The sequence below is a fragment of the Triturus cristatus genome, chromosome 6 (genome assembly GCF_964204655.1).
Source record: "Triturus cristatus chromosome 6, aTriCri1.1, whole genome shotgun sequence".
Classification (NCBI taxonomy): domain Eukaryota; kingdom Metazoa; phylum Chordata; class Amphibia; order Caudata; family Salamandridae; genus Triturus; species Triturus cristatus.
In genome coordinates, this window is record NC_140589.1 from 471993219 (window position 1) to 472019743 (window position 26525).

Below are 26525 nucleotides of genomic sequence, written 5' to 3' on the forward strand. Positions count from 1 at the left end.
AGGGTCATGCACGGCGTCTTGAAAAACATATCAACCTGCTGGTATTTCAGTATGATGTATTGATATTGGGAGAAAGTGAACAAGTCCAAAATGAAGTTCTGTACATGGTGTTGAAAAGGCTAGAGAGGGCAGGGCTTACTATTGGTATGAATAAATGTAGATTCTTTGTAGGCTCCCCCTCCAAAAGATAAGGATCAGTTAGGATAATTTCTGGGATTTGTAAAGTACTAAGATAAGTTAGTTTATCATTTTGTGGGTAAATTACATGCATTGTTTCATTTAATGTCAAGATACATTTGAAGAAGTGAAAATGTACATTGTGAAAGCTGTGACTTTAAAGCCATACGATCCTGCTGGCAGGACAATATTTGTGACAGATGCTAGTACTTATGGTCTTAGGGCAGTATTACCGCAGGAGCATGAAGGCAAGGAAAGGGTGGTAGCATTTGGATCGCACACTTTAAAGGGAGCAGAGAGTACCTATTCAATGGTAGAAAAGGAGGCATTAGTAATGCTGGTTGGGGTTGTAGCACTTTCGAATGTTTGTATGGGGTGTGAAGTTTGAGCTTCGCACTGATCCCAAGCCATTGTTGAGAACTATTTACGATGGCGGGGACTGGTAAAGCCACACCTTGTCTTGCAAAGTGGTTGTATCGGCTGGAGGAATACCAATTTATGGTGAAATATGTGCCTGGAGTAAAGAACATCTATGCTGACTGTATGTCAAGATTAACATCCGATAAAGCAATGGTGAACGAGGAGGAGGAGTGGATGGTAGCTGAAGTTTCAGAGGTATTTGAAGATATTAAGAATGATGTGTGGAAAGAAGCTGTATTTTCGGATCCCTTATTGGAAAAGCTAATGGAGTTTTTGCCACAAATGAGGAAATGTAAAATGGTAGGAGATTTGGAGGTATTCAAGAATGTGCGGGAGGAAATGTCAGTTGTAGATGGCATAGTGTGGAGATGTGAAAGGCTATTGGTACTGAGAAGCTTAAGAGAGAAATTGCTAAAGTTGTTGCATGAAGGTCATGGATGGATGTTGGTGATGGTAAGAAAGGCACAAGAGGATTTTGGGTGGCCTGGAATGGATAGATAGATTGAGGGATTTGTCAGGGAGTGTATTCTATGTAGTGCAGTGATAATTTGCATCTATTGCAGGAACTGTCTATATCTCCTGTAGCATTACCAGAACATGCTTAGAACAAAGTGGCTACCGATATTTGTGGCCCAAGTAAACGTTTGAGTATGGGTGATAGGTTTGCTATTGTCATGATTGATTATTTTTCAAAATGGCCGGAGGTGGCATTGATGAGAGAGGTGAAGACTAACTATGTGGCAGCTTTTTGTGAGGACGTTTTCTAGAGGGAGAGATGTCCTGCGAAAACAGTGAGCGACAATGAACCTCAATTTGTTCCTGAAGTGTTTGCAAATTTTCTGAAGAAACGGGGACTAAAATATTATAAGACACCTGTGAATCATCCCAGGGGAAGCAGCATGGTTGAGAGCTTTAATGGTGTGCTGGTGGAAAGCAATCAATTAGCCATTTCTAGCAGCCCTGGTTGGAGGAATCAAGTCAGGACCACTCCACACTCTGTGATGGGGAAACACCATTTTGTTTGTTGAAAGGAAGTGTGCTGATCACTGTGGATATGCAAGCATGGGTGGAAAGGTCAGGGCAGTGAAGGATTGATTGAGGCAGAATGAATGAAAAGGTGGTGAATTATCAATCACAGTATGAGTAAAAGCACAATCACAAAGTGAGGAAATCATTTTGAGCTATATACAAGGAATGTTGGTGCGAGTGTGTTTGGGAAACAAACTATCTGAACTAAGAGAGGTGATGGAAGTAAAAGGTAACACATTGAGATTGTCCGAAGGCATGTGGTGGAATATAAGAAAAGTAGCTGAATGTAATGTAGTGAAGTGGCAAGAATGGTTCAAGAAAGAAGACAGTAGGAGTGGGTCGAGTTCTGGTGTGTCAACTGATTCAGGTTCAGAGGGGTCGAGCAAAGTGTACTCTGATGATGAACTTCATGTGGGGGAATCAAGCACACATATGAGGATGAGACCTCAATGTTTGAAAGAATATGTATTTTCTGAAATTGCTTACATTTTTACATTATTGTATAATACAGTAGTCTTGGTAATTTTAGTTTAGTTTGGTAATGAAATTTGTTTAAGGAAAGGGGATTTGTTGTATTCTGTGCATCTTCTTCCTGGTGCTGGATGCTGTCTCTTGGCAACTGTAGCTTCCACTTCTACAATCCGGGTTGTGGATTCCTGAGAAGCTGGAGCTTGCAGGCAGTTGCTGAGGAGCACATTACATATATGCTTAATAAAATCTTCTTCAGATCAAGCCACTGTGTCTTGCCTTCTCAAAAAATACTAAGTTCCTTATTCTCCTGAAATCTTGCTTGCACTTGCCAATTTTGAGTGCAAAGTAGCGCTATCAGGAAATGTGAAGTTCTCAAACCTTAAGCTGTATGGTTTCCGGGTCTAATAGAGCCATGACATTATTAGCAAACATATTCAGTGCCACAAAATCTTATACATTTCAAACATCTTACAAAACAACATTCTTGTTTGGTTAAAATTGTTAATACATTCTATGCTAAGTACGTGATTGCTACCACTTTATTACATAGGAGTATAGGAACATATATTCTACATTACATAGGAGTGTATGAACATGATGTAAGCAAGATTAAAGTTTTCACAGTTGACTTCACAATCTACAGCAAGGAAAAGAAAAAGTACTACCCCATCTTGTCCAAGCCCCCTTCTGAATTTTTGGACATGGGTTGGACCCTGGCTGAGTCTGAGACAAAGGAAAAAAAGGAAAGTTACTGAAAGCCTAGGTAGTGAGGAAGGTGGTTATGATGACGATGAGCCAGTGATTATCAGTGTGGAGGGTGGCACAGAGGAGGTACAGATCACCTCTGTTCAACCAGGTCAGAGGTATGATGTTCCACCAACGCTGCCGGCGCCAATATTTGCACAACCCTAAAAACCTGCAGTTGCCACCATCCCTACCACAGTCGCAGCACACTCTACAGAAAGGCAAACAACAACACAACCACAGCCATTACTTCCAGTTCTTCAGACTTTGGCACATTCAGAAAGCTCTGCTCTCCTCTCCATTGTGGTACTGCTTTATGCTAGCCAGCATGAGGATAACATTGCAATATACAATGTTTGGCACAAAAAAAGTGCATCGTGGTAAGTCAGGGGGGGCACTACAGTATTGGAGGACAACTGCTCCACTTGAAAAACCATCATGTGGAAAGAGCACCTTAAAATCATAGCTGCTGGTGATAAGAGAGAACCAGCAGCTGGAGTTATAGAAGAAGTTGGTCAGGAGAAGAATAGGAAGATGCCAGCAGCAGCATCATGCAAAGCAGTCCTGTAAGCTTTCCTCCTATTATGCAATCCTCACCGCTGCACCCTCTGTATGGCATAAGGCACAGTGGGGTGTAGAAACTTTCACCACTGAATGCCCAGGCAACCTAACTGCTGCTGATAGCAGTAGGATACTTGTGTAGTTGTACAATAAGGTAAACAGCCTATTATTAAGACTATGCCTACCAAGCAGTTTTCGTACCAAAGGAACCACAAAATAGCCAATTTCGACTGGAAGCTGGCTAAAATACTAGCACTTTACTTTTTTCTCTTTTGCTTGTGTGGATGAGTTGACTTTCTGCAATTTGTGGAGGCCCTCTGCTCAAAATGGAAGGTTCTGAGCTGGACATATTTTGCCAGAGAGGCTCTGCCAGCACTGCAACATGAAGTGCTGCAATTTCTTTGTAATGCAATGAAGTAGTGTGCTGTTCAGTCCATCCACTTCACAACGGACATATGGAACGATTGTCAAGCAACAGATCACATGTGCATCACTGCACAGTGTATCTCTTTACAGGGAGTTAGGCAAAGGTTAACTGCTGGCCTCTCGCACTACTAATAAAGCTCTTTAGGGCATTCAATAGCATGATAAACTCTTTTAATGTTATCCAAGGAGAAATCATAGAGCAACAAACATCTTGGAAGAATTTAATACCAAGGTATATGAATGGCCTAAACCAAGGGGGTAGATCTACAAGAAAGTGCCGCAGTGCGGCACCAAAAGCCCTTTGGCTACGCCACGCTGCGGCACTTTCAGAGCATAGGAATGCAACATATTTACAATGATATGTGGCATTCCTGTGCTCTCTCCTGCGCTGGTGCACAAATAGCTGCCTGCGCCATGGGGAGATTGCTTTTGTGCAGGATGAGGGCACCTTCCTGCACAAAAACAATCACTACAGGCATTTTCCTCTTTCAATGCGTGCTGTATTCTACTTCAGCACGCTTTGAAAGTAATATAGTCAAAGCAATGGCTGACAGTAGATATTTCAGAATCTTGTGTTTAGTGCACTGCATCAATCTAATTGTGCAGGACTTTCTCAAAAAAGGAGAGATAATCAGCAAAATACTTGTCACCTGCTGAAGAATATGCATTCATTTTAATCGATAATTTATAGCTCTGAAGAAGAAGAGGATCCTTCAGCATACTAATATTCTACCTGTAAAAGCCCTTGTACCACAGGTGCCAGCATGTTGAAACTCAACCTACTACATGCTGGAACACCTGTTTGAGCAGTACAAGTCTATCAACAATTATGTAATTCAAAGGAGAGTGAATGCAACTGCCAACCCCATGAAAATGGAGGTCAACAAATGAGGGCTACTGGAGGTCCTGATACAAATGCTACTTCCTTTTGAGATTATAACACAGGAAGTCAGCAAGGACGACAGTACCATGAGCCAAGCAATTGTGTTGATGCATCCTCTACAGAATCAGTTTAAAAATGTGAAATAAGCGTTCAACAGTGTTAAAGAAGAAGTGCCTTCATTGGTGGATAGATTAATTCTTCACTTGAACACCAATCAAAGGATGCAAAAAAAGACTATGCTCTACAAAGACTACATGTGTGCTATGATACTGGATCCACTATACAAAAAAGCGCTGACCACTATCATTCTTTTTATTAAAATCGATGTTTTAGTTTACAAGACTTGGAATGTCAGTAAAGTGAGTGATCCTGAAGAAGAAAGGTTACAAATTCAAGGCAGGTGAGAGGTTTTGAAGTGCATGCTTCAACCTCTGCACAAGGTTGTATAGGTGAGTCTCAGTCTCTGCAGTCCAACATCATTGCCAGCTACTCCAAAACCCACAGCAACAACCACTTTAGGTTCCCCGCCATCTTCTGCAATGGGTTGATTTCATTCATCAAGACTAACTTTGTTAAGAATTCTCCGAACCTGTTTCTAGTGAAAATAACATCACACCATCACAGGAGCTATGCGACAACCTCACCAACTTCTTTAACAACAAAATTGAAACCATATACAGAAACTTCAATATCCAACCCACACCAATGGACTTCCTTCACAGATACACCACCACCGTAACCGACACAAACGACTCACAGACCACCTGGAATATCCTCCCCACCCAGTACACCACCTCCATCATGAAACCCATCCAATTGGAAGCTCGCACAGACCCATGCCCATACCAAATATTCAACCACAGATACCAAAGGATCGGCCAGGACCTTACCACCCTACTCAACATCTCTATTACTGAGGTTCTGGACTTTTAAGAGTCCAGAGGTGTCAGGGAAACAACACCCGAAGACCCCTGAGTTCCTCCTGTCCCGGTGCACAAATAAACAGAGACACGGGCTTCTCGATGGCGGCGTCAAAGACCAAGGTTTATTTACTGCAGGGACACAGAAATCATAGGAACCACACAGAGGCAGAATCTACGAGACTGTTCAAATTGCATTAAGTGGGTTACTCTTTAAATACATGCAAAATGTCTTTGGGCTACATTACACGAATATTTCTCATGCCTAACCCGGTATCCCAAACAAACAGTAAATTTGACATCAAACAATAATTAGTCGCAGGTTTTCGGTATTCGATCAGGCCCTCTCGACAGTTTTCCATTCTTTGCCCGATCCTCCCCATCATAAAAATCGTAACCTCCCCATTGTAAAAGCCCAGAAGGTAAGGAGCAGAGCCAGGTGCAAAGGATTGAAATGTAGGATAAGAGGTGTTTATGGATCATAAACGGGCATGGCTACCGTCTTCGGCCTTTCAGTCAGGACAACGGACACGAGAACCAGTATAGCAGGACTGGCCTTAGGCAAGGGAGGCAGCTTGATTCTGCCTAGTCATGTAGCGTCAGCCTTTCTCGGGCTCGAGCTTACGTGTCCTTAACAAGGTGACTCTGCCGAGGTCATCGTCCGTTCATGGACTATGTGAGGGCAAGAAACAAAATGGATGCCATAACTAAAATGGGTGCCATGACTTTAGTGACAGAATGCCCTATTTTCCAGTGAATTCATGCTAGTTGCGCAGCGAAAACACTGTCATGTATATAATGGATCATTTGCGGTTCATTGGTACCAAAATCGTGTCAGTACTACGATACCGAATTCACGGGTTCGGATCGCTACAGAACCTCAGACCGTCCTTTTGCCCTTACATAGGCAATAACTCACTCTATGTCAGAGTCCATCTCTATGTTCATCAGGTCACTGATGTGTTGTTGGAGCATTACTCTATCCCGTGGTGTATCTCTAAAAACAGGTGGTCTTCTTACGCATGTAGAAATGTAGAGATTACATAAGGCAGGACCACACTGAACAATGAGACAGCACGAAAATAAAAATACTAATGCAACACCAGTGACTATCAGAACCTTCCATCCCCACGCAGACAACAGGCTCCAGAACTATCCCATTAATGACCAGTCACCTTCCTCTACATGAATAGAGTCAGAAATCTTATGTAACTTAGAGATGGCCTTGTATACTGTTGGCGCATTATCTGGAATAAAAACGCAGCAACTTGATTGGATCATCTTACATACTCCACCTCGATCTGCAAGTAATTTTTGACAATTTTAATAATAAACTGCATGATTACTTAAAATCTTTACAGTATAAGATAAAATAAAAAATAAAAAAAAGAAGCTTTATGAACGTCCCGACTCACCCCCTCACAAGTCCCATCCACACATAAAAGTGAAAGTCACTTTGGGTTAAATATTAACATATTAGTCCTGATTAGCTGTCCAAAGCAGAGTTCTTTTAAAAGGAGTGATGTATAGGTTGTACCAGTATTTCCCAACTGATAAGGGGAGGCACATGAAAGTTCGGTAGAGTCAATTCATGTACCAAGGGCTGTTGACGAAAGATGGATTCTTCGTGGGTCTTTAAACCAGCCCAGGTTAGATAACTGGGGCGGAAGGCTTCCAGTTACTTTACAGACAATGCCGTTAGGTGGGAGTCGAGTGCCATTTTTACCTGGTGTATAAATTTCGCAACTCTGGCTATCAAACAGGTCGTGGAGACTGAGAGGCACCAGTCCGAAGCCTCTCTGCAAGTTCTATAGTCCGTATTCCGTAAAATCGGAAGCAGCAAGCGATGGCGATCATTGGCCAGCTTTGTGCAGCAGCACAGCAAGTGTAGCCAGGATTCTCTGCGGTAATTGCATAGACGACAGGCCAGGGTGCCATCCGTACGGGCCCATTTGGGGTTGAAGTCCATGATCCTGAGGGCCAAAAGTCGAAAATACAAAATTTTCTTTCTCGCGCAAGTGGATACTGGATCTTGCAGGTAAGGTTGGGGTTTACCTGGAATATATGATTTGTCCAGGGCCTGAGTTAGTGCATTTTGCCGAAGAGATGCAAGGTCAAGTCCAAAGGAGATGATCCGGACTTGGCGCTTAACTACTTGGGCCCAGGCTGAGAAAGGAATTTCGTGCAGGGGCAAACTCCTTCTTTCGATTTTCAATGCTGCAATAGCTTGTCCTACCTTTGAGTACCAGGGGGAGCCCACCTCGTCAAAGATTGATTTTAGGGAGTGCTTTAGCGAATGTTCTGGTGCTTTCAATACTCTAATATAGAGCAAGTAACACGTCAAGGACCATACGGTTCTGTAACGTCATGAGGCGATCCGCTTGAAGCTCAGCTGTCAGGTTACTAAGAGCACCCGCCGTTTCAGTGATAGTGGATTCAACTACCCGTGTTAGTTGACGTAAGTTTCTACTGTTGGCCATAGGCCCCCAGAATGGGAGGAAACCCTTGAAAAAGTCTCCTGCTTCTTGGCCAGCAGTATCTTCTTTACTGAAAACACCTCTCACAACTCTAGTTTTGTGATAGTCTGGTGCAGCAGTATATGTCGGAGGTAACAGTTGAGGGATGTAACATGAGCCTGAGAAGTCAGCAGGCAGCCATGTGTATGCTCTGTCTTGACAAACAAAATAGGTACCCTTAGCGGCTAAGAATGCCGGGGAAGACTGTGACGGAAAAAACATATGTTTCGATACAGTCACTCTTCCCTAGTCGAGCTTTCGGATTCCTCCCATTTCCTTGCAAACAGACTTGACCTTGGTGGGGTACGACCCAGATCGGAGTTGAGCTCTTACGTTTGTTCTCACCCAGAGTAATGCCATATTCCGTAACATTCCAACCCATGTAAACTCGCAATTCATCCTTGGGAATGAACGGAGTATTATTGACATCTCTCACCATGTCAGTGATTCCTTTTACCAAGGCTCTGTTAGCAGAGCTATACCGGGTGGAACGCGGAGGTCGTGGAGGATAGGTCTCTAGGGCATAAGCGAACATGGTCTGAAATGCCCAGAATGATCCATTATAACTAAAAGGCAGAACCAAATAGGGGATGCCTTTGTCCATGGTATGTGGTATCAAACCACACACCCAGCAGTTTGTTGTATTAACCACTAGCTGATGTTGGTTCAAGAGTTGAATGAAAGTGTTATTTATAAACTCAGAGCGTCGAGCTTGCTCGTGGGCAGGAAAAGGATGGAAAGAATGAAGAGAAACAACAGTCGGAGAAACAGGAGCATGGGGAGATACTGTAGATGCAACAGGTGTAAAGATCAACTGAATACCAAAAATAATTCCGCCTGCCAAAGTTATTAAAACAATTAGAAGTGTCAGAGTACATTGCATTAGAAAACATTTGCTATACAATATGTCATATAGCTTTGTCTTGTGCACATTTATGACATTAACCCGTCGTAATTCAGGAAGCTCCATCTTCTACAACCGTTCGCAACGGATGGTTTGTACCTGTTAAAAACTTGCCTCTGTTTATCCTGGGAGTTCCCAAGACAAACAGAAGAAACCGACCTAGTGTCTGATTCCCTGCAAATTAAAACAAGGCACACGTTACGACCCTACGGTAACCCAGATGGCAAGGTGAGAGAAATAATAAAAAAAACAAAAAGATAAAAATTTTGAGCAAACTTCCTGACTGAATGGAATGCAGTAAGATCAAAACAGTTTTCAAACAGAATGGTAATTATGCAATGTCATTAGTTCATAACATGAGAACGTAGATTATATCTGTACTTTCCGGGTCTTGTCTGGTCTTGAAATAGCTGGTCTATAGGTGCGGAAATGTTCGACTCCACAGGCGACAAATGTTCACTTTGTACAGTACTTGGTTCGGGATTCAAAGGAGTAGTTGCTGCTGGGGTGTCAAAGTTCTGTGTTTCCGTTCGTGGGTGGTCCGTTATGTATTCTGCATCACTGAAAGGGATGTGCCTAGGAACAGGTTCTGTCTCAGATATACCAATTCCCTGTCTAACCCAGTTATCATAGGGGAGTGGAAGAGGGACACGCTTCGTATGGCTGGCGTGCACCCAGTTTTTCCTTCCAGCTAGGCGTACTGCAGTTCTTGTTGTGAGGAGGACCTGGAACGGACCAACGAATCTTGGCTGGAGGTTTTGGGTACGTTCAAAGTTCCGAACCACCACTTGGTCGCCTGGTTTCAACGTGTGGCCTGGACTCTCCGGCAGTTTAGGCAAGGATTCGAATACCTGTTGATGAATAAGGCTCAATTTAGCAGTCAGATCATGAAGGTAATCAATCAACATTGGGTATTCAATCTGTTTGAATTCCTTTGGCCTAGGGACTCCCCAAACATTAGCAGGGCGGCCGAACACAATATCATATGGGCTAAGCCCTACTCGAGAGTGTACAGTCGCTCTGGTGGACAGTAAAGCTAAAGGCAGTGCGTCTGGCCAAGAGAGACCAGTGGAAGCTTGAATTTTCGCAAGTTTCAGCTTCAGGGTGCCATTGTACCCTTCAACCAAACCCGCTGATTGTGGGTGATTCGCACTATGGTATTTTTGGGAAATACCCAGTCCCGCACACACACTCTTCATAACTTTCCCTACGAACTCACTTCCATTGTCCGACCAAACAATCCGTGGCATACCATACCTGGGGAAGTATTCTTTGAGGAGGATTTTGGCAGTGGACATAGCAGTGTTGTCCTTTAACGGATATGCCTCAATCCATCTTGAGAAGGCACAGACTACCACTAGGACGTATTTGAGATTGTTACATCTATCCATGTGGATATAGTCCAACTGAATCACTTCAAAGGGACAAGAAGGGGGAGCAAAATGGCCAGTTGGGGTTGGGGTTCCCTTGCCAGGATTATGCATCAGGCATACCATACAATTTTTCACCACTCTTTCTGCACACTTAGTAATTCCATCGTTCTTCCATACTGGAGCTAACATTTTACAGATCCCTTTCGAACTGATGTGCGCCGCTCCATGCGCCATCGTGACTACTGCAAGTACATACGCATCAGGTAACATCCAACGCTGCTGCTCAGACAAATCGACCCAACATCCACTTGAATCCATTTTACCCGTTTTCTCCTTCCATTCATTCTTCTCATTTTCAGTTGCTTCATTCTGGATTGTTTTCACACTTTCAATCGTATTCTCACACATTCCTGATTCAGCAATCCATCTTGCAGACGTTGCAACATACATTCGGCTCGTCATGTTCTTGGCCGTCTCTTTGGCGACCTCATCAGCAAACGCATTTCCACGGCCAACATCATCCGTAATCTTCCGATGTGCACTGCACTTCACAATTGCAACTTCATTCGGTAGAGTCAGGGATTCCAATAGATCGCTGACTAACTGTCCATGTTGGATCTTAGTCCCATGGGACGTGAGAAAACCTCTTTCTCTCCAGAGACGCCCAAAATTGTGTGCGACGCCGAAGGCGTACTGGCTATCAGTAAACACATTCACTCTCTTTCCCTCAGCTAAAACACACGCTCTTGTTAATGCAATTAATTCTGCAGCCTGGGCAGAATTCTGACTTACTCTTGCAGTCTCAACAATCGTACTCAAGGTCGTAACTGCATACGCGGCCGTCACATCACCATTCTGTAATTTGAAACAAGAACCATCGACATATAAAGTGCCATCTGGATCTAGTAATGGAGTGTCTTTTAAATCAATCCTACCTTTTGTTTCTTCCTCAGTTCTGAAACAACAATCATGGGGCTCTGAATCACTCGACTCTTGAGTAATCGGCAACAATGTTGCTGGATTCAATATGTTGCATCGCTTGACCTGAATATGACTTGCCAAAAGCGTCAGCTCATAGCCTGATAGTCTAGCACTGGTGAGGTGCTGAGTTTTCGTTCGATTCATGTGTGTATCCACAGCATGTGGAACCATGACTACTAACATGTTGTTCATGACTAGTCCGGCAGACTGTCGAATAGACACTGCAGCTGCTGCTGTAGCTCTCAAACAACTTGGCAATGCTCTGGCTACCGGATCTAATGTGGATGAGAAATATGCACAAGGCCGCTGTTTGTCACCAAATTGTTGCGTTTATACACTCAAAGCACAACCTTCTCTTTCATGGACATATAGAGTAAACGGCTTACTGTAGTCAGGAGTACCCAACACAGGAGCTGAACACAGCGCATCACGTAAGTCAGAGAAGCTCTGCTGACATTCATCAGACCATGGCAAAGGGCTCGGAACACCTTTTCCAGTCAGGGCTACCAATGGTTTCGCCATGAGAGAAAAATTTGGGATCCATTGCCTACAGTATGACATAATACCCAAAAACGCACGCACTTCTCTTTGTTTGCTTGGTACAGTCATCTGTGAAATTGCTTTGATTCTCTCTGGGGTCAACCTTCTTCCCTCCTTTGACAAAAGATGACCTAAGTAGGTCACTTCTTGGCAACAATATTGCAGTTTAGAAGGTGACACCTTGTGATGTAAGTCTGACAAATGACGTAATAAAGAAATTGTAGCTGCTTTGCAAGTTTCCTTGTCATCAGCAGCCAGTAAAAGATCGTCTACGTATTGGATCAGAGCAACACCATGAGGAAGTACAAGGGCATCTAATTGACTCTTCAATGCTTGGCTGTAAATTGAAGGGCTCTCACAATAACCTTGTGGAGCGCGTTTGAACCTGAAGCTGCGACCTCCTAAGGAGAAACCAAAAATGTCTCTACTTTCCTCGGCTATGGGAATGCTGAAAAAGGCATTTTTCAAGTCGATCACTGTAAACCATGAAGCTGAGGCAGGAATCAACGTCAGTAATGCAGTGATATCTGGGACTACAGGAAACTGTGGAATCACTATTTTGTTGACTTCTCTGAGGTCAATCACAAATCTGTAAATTGGAGGTTTGGAAGGGTCAGTACGTTTCAAAATCGGCAGAACAGGACTATTGCAGACGTTCCCTCTAGTTTCCTCAATCACATCTTTCTGTATCAAGTCTTTCACAATCAATAAGAGTGCTCGTTCCCCTTCATTCGAAATCCGATACTGTGGGATTCGTTGGAATTTAACATTAGCTTTCAGACTTACCACATAAGGGGGAATTTCCAAGAGGCCTACATCGTTAGGACCAGTCGCCCAAAGAGTATCAGGGAGAGAACGCAGCTCCGGTGGGAGCTTATCCATCGACATATACATTGGAGAGATGACTCTTTTGCCTAATGTGAGCTGTACTCCTGAAGGGGAACAATACAGCGTCGCGTGCAGGCGTTTCAACAGATCTAAACCAAGCAGATTCTCATTACAACCGGTTGTTAAGATAAGGGGTGCTTCTAGTTCGCATGGCCCAACAGATATTGACAAAGGACTAGAAACAGGATTGTGAACAGGGGCGCCTGAGAAACCTACTGAAGTGTTCGTTAAGCCAGACAAAGGTGCGCCAGGGAGTTTCGCATGCATAATTGAACTTTTTGCCGCACCAGTATCCAACAGAAACGGTTCGACCACGCCTGAGGTAACTACTGCGACATAAGGTCCACTCTGATCAACTGGAACTGATACTACTCCCTCTCTTTGCCTGCGGCTGTCCTAGTGCTCGCTTCATTGAATCTCCTCATTATGGTCATAGTAATCTTCAACGTGGTACTGTGGAGATCTACCTGTTTGCGCAGATTGTGCATTTCGCTGATCGAAATAATTCGATTGGCGATCGGCCTGTGGTGTCATCGTCCCACGTCCTCTACCTCTAGGAGCTTGCATAAACCCTACATTACCTCTCTGGGCTGGGATACCACTAGTTTGTGGGTGCAGTACTGGACACTCATTCTTATAATGACCCTCCTTTTTACAATAAGCACACTGATTCCATGCTAACTGTTGTCGCGGAAAACTATAATTAAATCCTTGGGCCGTCCCTTGCTGGAATTTTGGTTGTGGCTGAAACTGAGGTTGCTGTCGTAAATCTGACTGATTCGAACGAGGCGGATACGCCTGTTGCAGAAGAACTTTAGTCTTTAAATCTTTTGTTTTCCTTTCTGACTTTTCCTTCTCTTCTTTCTCTCTATTCTCGTAATACTGAGCAGTTGCAAGTATCTGTGCTGTTGTCGACACTGCCCATGCACTTTCAGAATCCTTTAACTTGTTACTAAGCTCAGGTAGTAAATTAAACACGAACTTGTCGACAAACAATCTCTGGCCTCCCTCAGTACTCATATCTTGCCCACTGTGATCTACGAAGGTCTCTTCAAATCTAGTGAAGAAGTCAGAGACGCTTTCGTCCTTCTTTTGCTTGCATGCCGATAATTTATCCCAATTGACTCGTAACGCTGGCATCAGCGTTTTCATTAGAGTAATTATTCTGCCAGGTAAAGCAGCAATCAGAGGTTCAGGTTTAGCACCGCCAATTTGTTGCGCATCTGCCGCTATAATAGCGGCCCACACGGAGCTCTCCCTAGCGAGGGTAACTGGGGCTGCGAGCTGCGTGTTACCAGAACTTGGTGACTATCTCCGTAACTGCCACGATCTTGATTGCATTTTAAGAAACGTTTTTATATTTGTTATCTTCGTGACTGCTACGACCTTGATTGCATTTTAAGAAACGTTTTTATATTTGCTATGATTGTATCTTTGGGGGGCTTTCAATAGCATTAAGGGGAATTTTAAACCAGGCACTCTGACACCCTTACCATCTTTCACCTTCTTTCGCCTTGCACAGCCGCTTTTCAGCCGATACTCGGCGGCGGTGGGCGCCATCTTTGGTGAGGCTGGGGGAGCGCTCTAGTCGCGCCGTCCTCACGCCCTCCTGGAATATTTAACAGGGTCTGTCAGCGATTTCGGTGCCCACACGGAGCTCTCCCTAGCGAGGGTAACTGGGGCTGCGAGCTGCGTGTTACCAGAACTTGGTGACTATCTCCATAACTGCCACGATCTTGATTGCATTTTAAGAAACGTTTTTATATTTGTTATCTTCGTGACTGCTACGACCTTGATTGCATTTTAAGAAACGTTTTTATATTTGCTATGATTGTATCTTTGGGGGGCTTTCAATAGCATTAAGGGGAATTTTAAACCAGGCACTCTGACACCCTTACCATCTTTCACCTTCTTTCGCCTTGCACAGCCGCTTTTCAGCCGATACTTGGTGGCGGTGGGCGCCATCTTTGGTGAGGCTGGGGGAGCGCTCTAGTTGCGCCGTCCTCACACCCTCCTTTCTCTCTATATTATGTACAGACCGGCCAGACGGCGCAGCGGGCTGGCGCAGCGGGCGCGCCGGATGCGCGCCGAAGCCGCGCCAAAGCCAAGCCCGTCTGCGCCCATCCGCGCCAGGACTGTGCCGGCTGCGGGACATGCTGGGCAACAACCACTGATCATCAGGTATGACAATAAGGCCCTATTTGCATTACGCCCCAAGATAGGTGCACTGTGTAAGGGTTGTCCACCCACTGATTATCTCTGGGGTCCCTTCTCATGTGTACACTGTAAATGGACCCCTCCCGAGATGCCCTTAAAGACGCCAAAAAATCCCGTTCCCTCAATGTGCGGAGACAATAACTTCAAAGGAGGTCTGATCAATGCCCGCTCGTTGTGTGGCCACAGCCAAGACATCCACGATCTAATAATGTGTCACAGTCTTGACGCCCTTTTCATAACAGAAACATGGCTTAACGATTCATCCAATCCTGATTTGGCCATTGCCCTTCCTCCGAATTTTACCATCTTTAGGCAGGACAGACAAATCGGGCGAGGAGGGGGGGTTGCAATTATTGTCAGAGGGTCATTTTTGTGTCATACATTCGATCTGGGCCCTCTCAAAGGAAGTGAGAGCATTGGCTTTTCGATCAGACTTAATGCCTCTACCTCCTTTTCGGGAGGCCTAATTTATCGCCCTCCAGGCAATGCCACTCCCTTTCTAGATTCCCTAGATGAAGTACTCGGGTCACTTATGCTACGCTACCCACAATTTACTTTATTAGGAGATATGAATTTACATCTGGAATCAGGCACAGACCCTAATGTTACTTGCTTCCATCATACTCTGAATATTTTCGGACTGGCTCAATTAGTGACTACACACACCCACCTAGCCAGCCACACTCTTGATGGCATTTGTTCTAACTTAATTACCTTGACTACGTCTCCCCCCATTCTGCAAATTTGGACCGACCACATTTTCATTCCCTTTGTCATCAAGAAACAAGTTCTAGCTCCATTAATAACAAAGCACCCTCAATCATCCCCCTCGGTAAATTGGAGAAAAGTGATTGATCGTATCCAGTTGGATACCCAGTTATTGGTTCAGGCCCCTGAACTGAGAGGAGATGTAACGACTGATTCTCGTAACTTTCACGTCTGGATGGATCGGATTATTTTAGAAAATTCCGACCCCAAAGGTGACTGCGGGAACTGGCCTAAAAGGAAGTTAAGGGCCCCATGGTACACTCAGGCCTTAACTGAGAGCCATTTACTTTGTAGAATTAGAGAAAGGAAGTGGAGGAAAACATATGATGAGGTCTCAAGAGCCCTTTATGTTCAGCAGAGGAAATTATACCTCTCTAGCATAAAGGCTGCTAAAAAGGAGTATTACACCAAAGCTATTAATGATGCCCATCAGAAACAAAAAACTGTTTTCTCTATAGTTAAATCCTTTACCCACCCCAAAGCCCTCCAGCCCGAAATTCCGCCCTCCGAAAGTTTGTGCAACCAAATTGCGGATTTCTTTGAGAAAAAGATTGTAAACATCCAAAAGGATTTCCCGCCTCCTTTGCCTTCTCCTACTTTAGGCCCCCAAAAGCTTGTAGCCGAAAATAGCCATTCTCTTGGAACTTTCCAACCGGTCTCCCTCCAGCAGACCCGCAAGGCGATTTTGGCATGTAAGTCCGGAGCACCTACCGACTCCTGTCCCCCCTGCATTCTACATCATCTAGTTGAGGTAGTTAATCCGACCATCAATGCCATCATTAACGCATCCTTAGCATTGGGGATTGTGCCTAATGAATGGAAAAAGGCTATTGTAAAACCCCTCATGAAAAAGCAGAACAAATCGCCAACTGATCTGACGAACATGCGTCCCATCTCACTCCTGCCTGTTTTAGGAAAGATCACTGAACAGATGGTGCATCTGGAACTAAAAACATATGTCGAGAACCATAACATCTTGCATCCCCAGCAATCTGGGTTTCGCCCTGGCCATTCCCCTGAAACGGCCCTGATAGAACTCTCTGACTCCATCAAGTTCCTGCAGGATGAGGGAAAGCAGGCTGTCCTCATCCTGCTCGATTTAACAGCAGCTTTTGACACTATCTCCCATGTCATCTTGAATGACAGGCTGCGAGAGATCGGCGTGACAGATACGGCTTTGGCATGGGTCACATCCTTCTTGTCCAATAGGTCTCAAACTGTATCTTTGGGTCACTACCTATCCAGCGACAAAACCATTACATCTGGTGTACCGCAGGGATCCATATTAAGCCCACTTCTTTTCAACATCTATATGGCACCCCTCCTCGCTGTGATAGAATCACACGGGATCCTCGTTACGTCATATGCTGACGACACTCAATTGGTCGTCTCCATTGACAAAAACCGCACGGATACAGAATTGCGTTTTCAGAAATGTCTCACTGAGGTATTTCAGTGGTTAAACAAAAACCACTTGAAGTGCAACAGTGAGAAAACTGAAATCATACCATTAGGCCGGGATCTACTTTTCCGCCCGAGAGATTGGTGGCCCAAAGACTCTGAGGCTCCCCCCAGTGCTGTGTTTTCTGCGCGCAATCTGGGCGTACAATTTGATGCTACCTTATCTTTTGATGATCATGTTAGGATCACGGCTGGCAGCTGTTTCGGTCTTATTAAATCCCTAAAGAAATTTTTCGACTTCCTCCCCATTGCCTCTAGGAAATCGGTCGTGGTCGCACTGATACTCTCCAGACTCGATTATTGCAATGGGTTGATGGCAGGAGTGAAAAAGTCAACTTTGAAGAAGTTACAAAGTGTACAGCACGCGGCGGCACGGTTAGTGTTAAAACTTCCCAGGAAATCTTCAGCCTCAACTGCATTGAATTCTCTACACTGGCTGCCACTGCATAAGAGAATCCTTTTTAAACTCATACTCACAGTTTTCAAATCTTTGAAAAATACAGGCCCTAAATACTTTGTTAATCGTTTCATTCATTACGATCCTGTACGATGTCTGCGATCCTCAGGGGCCAATCTTGTTATGATCCCGAGGCATAAATATAAAACTAGGGGCGGAAAAACGTTCACAGTTCTAGCAGCAAGGGCTTGGAATAACCTACCCGTAAATCTTAGACTGATTGGGTCTGAGTGTCCTTTTAGGAAACAACTGAAGACCTGGGTCTATCAGCAATCTGATACCTATGTATTGGCAGCTATCTAGATTTTTTCACCCCATATTCTTTATACGCATGCTCAGCGCCAAGATGCTCCTTCCGGAGCGAAAGTTGCGCTTTACAAATACCCTATTAACAATAACAATAACAATAACAATCACCTCCTAAGGCGACTGGGTGGTTCTCTTGCCGAATTTTGGCCCATATAGGCTGTGGCACCACATTACCAAATAGCATTTCAATGTCTGCTAAATTCATGACACACGCTTGAACTGTTTGCGTTAACTCTTTGTAATAACCAGCAGGATTTTTACGTGGGTCTGGTAATGCTTGTATTACGGCTAATACTTCGGCCCGTTTCCAAGGGATGTGTATCCACACTCTCTGGAAATGTGCCGGAGCAGCTGCAATACCCAAGTTCCCATCAGCTGCAACTGCATCACGCCATATCGGTGGAACTTCCCTCATCGGATATTGACCTCGTTTTTTCCTAGTAGTAATCGGTGAACCATCAGGGTCTCTTGTCGCTCGAAGAGGGGACTCATCCCTATAAGCTAAAATCAGTTCTATCGCTCCCCTTACTTCTGGACCTATCACCATTCCTGCGGCAAATTTCCGTTAAATATTTATCAGGTCAGAGGGGACGGAGTCTAAATCATCATCTTCCCATTCTTCACGTACAAGAGAACACATCACGTCAAAAACATAACGTTGGGTTGGTTCATTCCATTGCATAAAGGTATCTAACACTCTTCGTGCATCATACTTCGCAGCTTTCGACATCCACCTAAGAGCTGTCGAATCTAACGTGTCTCGTTCCTGGGGACCAGGAAACTGGCTATGTCTCTGTATAGAGTCAGAAACGGGGGTCCCAATTAAAGACCTGTAGAGAGGAGTTAAGATATTAGTTGCAGAGTCGGTTATTTTCCGACGAACGGAAAGCGGAGTCAGAATGTTCACAGGGTTCGGGGACAGAACAGCTGAAGCAGATGAAATAGTAAGGGTAGGAGTAGCAGGTAAAGCAGTTTGCGAAACGACAGGAAAAGGCGGAACGGGCGCCCCAGGAAGAGGGGGTGCCGAAGGAACATTAACCACGGGAAGGATAGGAGCTGGAATCAAAGGAAGTGGAGCAACTATTCCAGGCTGACCAGCAGCTGGCTGTACAACAGGTAGCAACTGTGGTACTGTAATACCCTGTGCATACGGTGGAGGTGAATTCAACAGGTAAGACAACAGAGGATCCTTTTCATGATCCTCCATCGGCTTAGTTGGACAAGATGGCAATACAGGGTAACATTTATCAATTGCCAAATTATATTTTCTATTCTCCATCTCCATTGCTTTCTCAGTCTCGTTGACATGCAGCTGCCTAGCAGACTCCATTAAAGTCAACCCTTTCTCTTTCTGTTCTTTCTTCGTTTTCCTAATTTCTCTCTGTTTGGCTTCTTTGCGCCATACGCGAAAAGAATCAAACATTGCCGGCCGGGCTTTTTTCTTGAACAACTTCATTTCTAGATTGTCTAGTATTTCCGTTTCGAAACTACCATGCGGTGGCCAACTAAGGACACCATCTTTTTTGGTATAACGGACCCATACTTCATTATACGTAATAGGACCAACACCATGTTTACAATAGAGCTCATATGTAGGAGTTCCAATCGGAGGAACCAAACACGAATCCTCCAACCGGGAATCCCCGTTGCAACGTAACCAGGACAAAAAACAGTTACTACTGGTAGTCATGACAACAAAGACAAATTCCAACCAAAATGCGCAGAGAACTTAGGCCTACCAAAATGAACCAATACCAAAACAAAGATTATCTAAACAAGAGCAACCAATGATAATCTACGAATTAAACCAAAGCAACAAGGAACAACCAAACTGAGCGTAGCCCACTTAATACTTAACTGAAATGTGGAAGACGTCACCAAGGAGAACCCGTCTACGTCTCGCCGTACTAAGGTCTGCACCTCGGGTCCAAGACAGGGCGACAGTCAAGGCAGCGGTCCTCTGTAGCCGTCTGGGAACGGGAACCCTCGTGGAAGAGATCGTCGGGCCACTTTTACGACATGCAGGGATCGATGAAGCGGGGTACCTCCCTCCGGAATCTTCACACGAAACTTCTCGAACTTTTCAGGCTTTGGACCGGTACCGGATGACGTCGCCGCACGTTGGGCGCCAATTTGAGGTTCTGGACTTTTAAGAGTCCAGAGGTGTCAGGGAAACAACACCCGAAGACCCCTGAGTTCCTCCTGTCCCGGTGCACAAATAAACAGAGACACGGGCTTCTCGATGGCGGCGTCAAAGACCAAGGTTTATTTACTGCAGGGACACAGAAATCATAGGAACCACACAGAGGCAGAATCTACGAGACTGTTCAAATTGCATTAAGTGGGTTACTCTTTAAATACATGCAAAATGTCTTTGGGCTACATTACACGAATATTTCTCATGCCTAACCCGGTATCCCAAACAAACAGTAAATTTGACATCAAACAATAATTAGTCGCAGGTTTTCGGTATTCGATCAGGCCCTCTCAACAGTTTTCCATTCTTTGCCCGATCCTCCCCATCATAAAAATCGTAACCTCCCCATTGTAAAAGCCCAGAAGGTAAGGAGCAGAGCCAGGTGCAAAGGATTGAAATGTAGGATAAGAGGTGTTTATGGATCATAAACGGGCATGGCTACCGTCTTCGGCCTTTCAGTCAGGACAACGGACACGAGAACCAGTATAGCAGGACTGGCCTTAGGCAAGGGAGGCAGCTTGATTCTGCCTAGTCATGTAGCGTCAGCCTTTCTCGGGGCTCGAGCTTACGTGTCCTTAACAAGGTGACTCTGCCGAGGTCATCGTCCGTTCATTGACTATGTGAGGGCAAGAAACAAAATGGATGCCGTAACTAAAATGGGTGCCATGACTTTAGTGACAGAATGCCCTATTTTCCAGTGAATTCATGCTAGTTGCGCAGCGAAAACACTGTCATGTATATAATGGATCATTTGCGGTTCATTGGTACCAAAATCGTGTCAGTACTACGATACCGAATTCACGGGTTCGGATCGCTACAGAACCTCATTACCCAATCAACATTTCCCGATGCCTGGAAACGCGCTGAAGTCAGACCACTACTCAAAAAACCCTCCGCTGACCTCAGTAAACTCAAAAACTACTGGACAATCTCCCATTGCCAGCAAAGGTACTGGGAAATATCATCAACAATCAACTCATGGCACACCTGTAGCAGAACCAGCTACTTGATGCCTCCAAATCTGGCTTCCATAGCAATCACAGCACAAAAACCACCCTGGTTGCAGCCACCAACGACACCCAAACCTTCCCCAACTGAGGAGAAACAGCAGCTTTGATCCTCTTTGCCCTCTCGGCACCCTTCGACACCATTTCCCACCAGACACTGATCGAAAGACTCCACCACATTGACATCAAAGCAGATGAGCTCAGATGGATCACCTCCTTCCTCACCAGAAGAACCCAGATGATCCACCTCTCACCTTTCACCTCTGAACCCAAGAAGATCACCTGCGGTGTCTCCCAGGGCTCATATCTCAGCCCCAAGCTCTTCAACGCATATATGAACCCACTGGCCAACATCATCAGATCTCATGGTCGCAACATAATTTCCTACTACCCCACCACCACCGGCACCAAATTTCATTAATGCGTGACAAATGTAACCGACTGGACTAAGAACAACTGCCTGCAGCTGAACACAGACAAAAAAGGAAGCAATACATGGAATGACTCCTGGGGTCGTATTACACATTCTCATTGGTTGCGTCTGTCGCACCTTTCTAAAAGTGCGCCCGGCACAAACAATGTTAATTGCCCTATTTTGGTGAATTTGGCGCTCCCAGGGCAGCCATAAACTCGCACAGCCCCAGGGGCATCGCTTTCATGTGAAAACAGGGAGCAGCCGCTCTGTGTTTTCACAGTGCACTCTCAAAGGGGCTTAGAGATCCCCTTGCGGGCGCGTGTAGTCAGTGACTGCACTTGCCTGTGAGGGATGTCTGGGGGGTCCATGGGACTCTCTTTACCCCCTGCAGAGGGCTGCTCTCAGGGTGTGCACTGACAGTGCGCCACCTTTTAAGTGGCACACTGTCAGTGCACCTCCTGCGGGCTTCTTTGACTCTGCGCCCTGTCTGTAATATGGCACAGGCACAGAGTCAGAGGAATTTCCTTGTTTGCATAGGGCACGCCCCTATGCCAATGAGGGAATACCCTCTGAAGGTAGCGCTGGCACAATTAGTGCGCCAGCGCTATTGGTATTATAGAAGGGGACGTACAAGTGTCTGCGCCCTCCTCTACAACTCCAAAGTGCCCCGGGGGCACGCAAAGTGGGCACAAATGCCCTTTGCGCCCCCCGGGACACCTTCTGTAATATGGCTCCTGGTGGCCATCAGACTTAGGGTCCGTACCCACTTCTTCCAACCACCCCAGAAACCTCTAAATCATCATTAACAACACACTCACCATGAAATCACAGAACAACGCAGTGTGCTCTGCCTGCTTCCTCATTCTCCGCATGCTACTTAAGATCTTTCAGTGCCTACCCCTACACATGAGACGCACCGTGACATTAGCCCTCATCACCATAGCTGGACTACGTAATGCCTTCCACGTTGGTTTTATTAGATCTAGGTGCAGCCTTCGACACTGTGCTGCACTCAATGCTGCTGTCTCGCCTCTCAGACATGGGAGTGGAGGGATCTGCACTGGAATGGATAAAATCCTTTTTAGAAAACAGGAGCTTCCAGGTACATTGTCCCCCTTATAAGTCTTCCCTCAGAAAGCTCAGACATGGAGTTCCTCAGGGCTCCAGTCTGAGCCCTACGTTGTTCAATCTTTATATGGAGCCTCTGGCTCATATTGTGGAAGCTTTTGGAGTGGATATCGTCACATATGCTGACGATACCCAACTTATTATTAAACTCACTCATAATCAGGCAGAGGCGGCCACTAACTTTTCAAATTGCATGCTTTCCGTGGCAGGGTGGATGAACAACAACTGTTTGCGCCTAAATGGCGACAAAACTGAACTTCTAGTGGTTGGTAAATCCCCCTCCGCCTGGTCGCAGGCTTGGTGTCCTACGGAACTAGGAGTAACTCCCCATCCAGTGGAGTCAGTCAGAAATCTAGGGATCATGTTGGACACGGAGCTTTCCTTTAAACAGCAGATTAGTAAAATCACGGGTAAATGCTTTGGAATACTCAAAACACTCCGTAAAGTTCTCGATCTACTTCCCATCAGTGCTAGAAAAACACTTATTCATGCCTTAGTCACGCCTCATTTAGACTATGGCAATGCTCTTCTCTTGGGCCTTAGCAAAAAAGGTATCCACCAACTGCAGTGCGTCCAAAATGCTGCTGCGCGTATGGTGTTAAACCTCCCACGCAGAGCATCAGGTAAAATGGCACTATTCGAACTTCACTGGCTCCCTATTGAGGAGCGAATCAGGTTCAAGGCTCTCTGTTTTGCCCATCGCATTGCCCAGGGAAAAGGCCCTGGCTATTTGCGTAACCTTCTTACTCTCCACCGTCCCATCCATAATCTTAGATCTGCTGGAGTAATCTTGTTCCAACTTCCCCGCGTTCGTAAGACCAAGATGGGAGGTGGTTCCTTTAGGTTTCTAGCCAGCAAGCACTGGAACAGGCTTCCTCTTGATCTTCGCATGGAACCCTCTGAAGCAAGATTCAGATTAAAATTGAAAACCCACTTATTCCCACGTAAATAGTAGCCTTTTGTCCAGGGATCTAGGCGTGCCTCAGACTCTGGCCTTTCAGGGAGCAGCGGCATTCGTCAGCGCGGGGACACACTGTGCTAGTGTAACCAGGCGCTTTTAGAAATGGTTTTATTATTATTATTATTATTAATTGCCACACACCTCCTACGGAGACTTCAGACCATACAGAATGCCACAGTCAGACTCATCCTCAGCCATCCCAGATGAACCCACATCACACCTCTCCTCAGGAAACTACACTGGCTCCCCGTACAGAAGAGATGCCAATTAAAGCTGCTGACCCATGCACATATGGCGCTACACAACCAAGGATCTGCCTATATTAACCACCATCTTAACTTTTACCAACCATTTAGAAGACTACGCTCTGCCTCCCTTTCACTTACCCATAGTCCCTGCATCTACCAAATCAGAAGTGGAGGACTCTCCTTCTCCCACATCGCAGCAAAGACCTGGAATATCTACCCCAAGCATCTCCAGACCATCACCTTGCTTCCGGAATTCTGAAATGCCCTCAAGACCTGGCTGTTCGAATATGCCTCCGGGACCTGCAATGGCCTAGATTCCCTATCAGGTGATTAGCCATGCTTTATAAATCCTGACTGATTGATTGGATTGCCCGTGAATATTTAAAAGGCTGTCCTATAATGTGTATGGCTTCAATGAAGAAGACAGTCACATAGGGGCACCACACTTGAAAAAGGTACCTCACTTGCACTAATGAGCATTACTAAATAAATGATTCATGTTGTGGTGGATGGGAGAGTCTGGTATCCTATACTTGATAGTGTAATGTTTGGGGGATCATACTGCATCGTGGGATATATACTTTGATTTTCTTTCATAAGTCCATCATCTCTCTGTTCTTCTACGGCCATTCAGTTTATATACCATGACTAAAGTAATCCTCAAGATCTTTTTATTTTCTTGTCAACAGTGCAGGTGGATCTCTTTGGAAGAAATAAATGTTAAAGTAGATCTGATAATGGCCAAAAGAAATGGCACTGCCTATCTGCTTCAGTGAGAAGCAAGAAGACTCAAAGAGGCCTACTCCTGTGGAATTTAGAGGTGTGTTAATTAGAAAAATGCAGAATAGTTACTTAAATGGCAAATTTCAAATAAGTAGTTGACGTGTGTTCTGCTTGACTGGGCACAGCAAAATGTTGTGTTTGATACAGTGATCATCCGGTTACATGACAGTTGTCTGAGATTGGTGGTACAAGATTGATTCTTTTAACATCTTAGTTAATTGCATGTCCCTGCAACAGCCTGTATCCTCTTCCTCCTTAGGTACCATAATGCTTACCATGACTCTCCAATATTGATATTTTAATTTTGCACTCCGTAGGTCATCTTATCTAAAGAAGAATGCTCCATAATGCTCCATCTTTGTGGTTCAGCCCTGCACCCAAGACAGACAATGAAAGAAGAAAGGAGATGCACTATCCATTATTTTTCTTTTCCTAATTATAACACTTTTGTTAAATGTGTGGGGCCTCCCTATTTGCATTTTTCAAGCCTAGGTAACACATTTATTAGATAACATGGGTGTCTGAGGGCTTACAGACTGTTTGCTTTTGGTGATTGAACTGTCATCCTTCTACATCTGATGGGCTAGACTTAATGATTTTTGTGTTTTTTTGTCTCCCACCTTCTCCTAATTAATTACCCCTACCAATCCATTCATACAGACCATAACCCTCTTCCCCTAGGATGTGTGATCAGTTGAGTTATGTGTTAATTTCCACCATCAACAGATCTCACACTTAACAGATCTCACACTTGGTAGGGGGATATAGCTAAAGTGATGCCAAGTGTTAAAGGAGGTTGTTACCAAATTTGATATTTGCCCACACCACCTCTTCTACCCAGGAATGAAAGGGACATCAGAGTGCAGAGTCTTAATTACAACAATGTGTGTCCAATGATAGGTAGTCGGTACTTTTTTCCACAATCTGCGCCCCACACATTCTACTGAAGTAACCTTCTACTGAGTCCTGCTGACTCCTTCTGAGACTTGAGGGGTTCATTATGCTTAGTTTAGTAAGTAAGTCAACACAATGCTGCTAATTGATTTTTCATCATGGTAGTCACAATCTTGGATTTTCCGCTCTTTCTGTGTTTTCTTTTGGTCTAGTTCCTGGCTGTGTTGCACTAGTTCACTTAACTAGATACTTTATGGCAAACCTAACCATATGATTTTTGAATAAAAATGATGTTCTGATGCAAGTCCTGTGATGTTGTCCCTGTTAGCGCTGTTGGTCTGCCACCACTGGCATTAAGGTTTTCCTTTGCAAAAACCGTACATTAAGGTGTTTACCAATTATAGGAGGGGTAAAAGACATCACTTTATCACTGCAGGTGTTGCAGCGATTCTGCACATACACAGAACTATCCACAGGAATATGGGATCTCGGTATATAGGGGCTAAGCCTTCCCACCACCTCAGTGCCCACGAACCCAGGACCTACTTTCTATAGTGTCTCACTCTCTCTCCTACTCACTCATGAAGAAGCAAATGACTAGACACCCCAGAACACAACACTCCCGGATCTCTCAGGAATCGCTATAACAAGACACACCTTTTCGCACACTCTTGTACATGAACAGAACAAGAACTGACCGAAACAACGAATATAGTTTAAAATGTTTATTTTAACTATTGTGCACTAAAACGCAGTATACGAGCCACAACCAGCAGCAAAATGCACAAACCTAACACAGTTAGCATTGCAGCAAGGCCATATATCATAAAGGGAGATGCAATTATAA

The 26525-nt window shown here is 44.8% G+C and overlaps 1 long non-coding RNA gene across 1 annotated transcript in view; it reads left to right on the plus strand.

Moving 5' to 3' along the window:
- LOC146817311 (uncharacterized) overlaps positions 1–25974 on the plus strand; it is an 80521-nt gene extending 54547 nt beyond the window's left edge. The window contains exons 2-3 of the long non-coding RNA XR_014962529.1: positions 24691–24821; positions 25102–25974. This is a non-coding gene — a long non-coding RNA (uncharacterized LOC146817311). The remainder of the gene's footprint in view (positions 1–24690; positions 24822–25101) is intronic.
- The last annotated feature ends 551 nt before the right edge of the window (positions 25975–26525 follow it).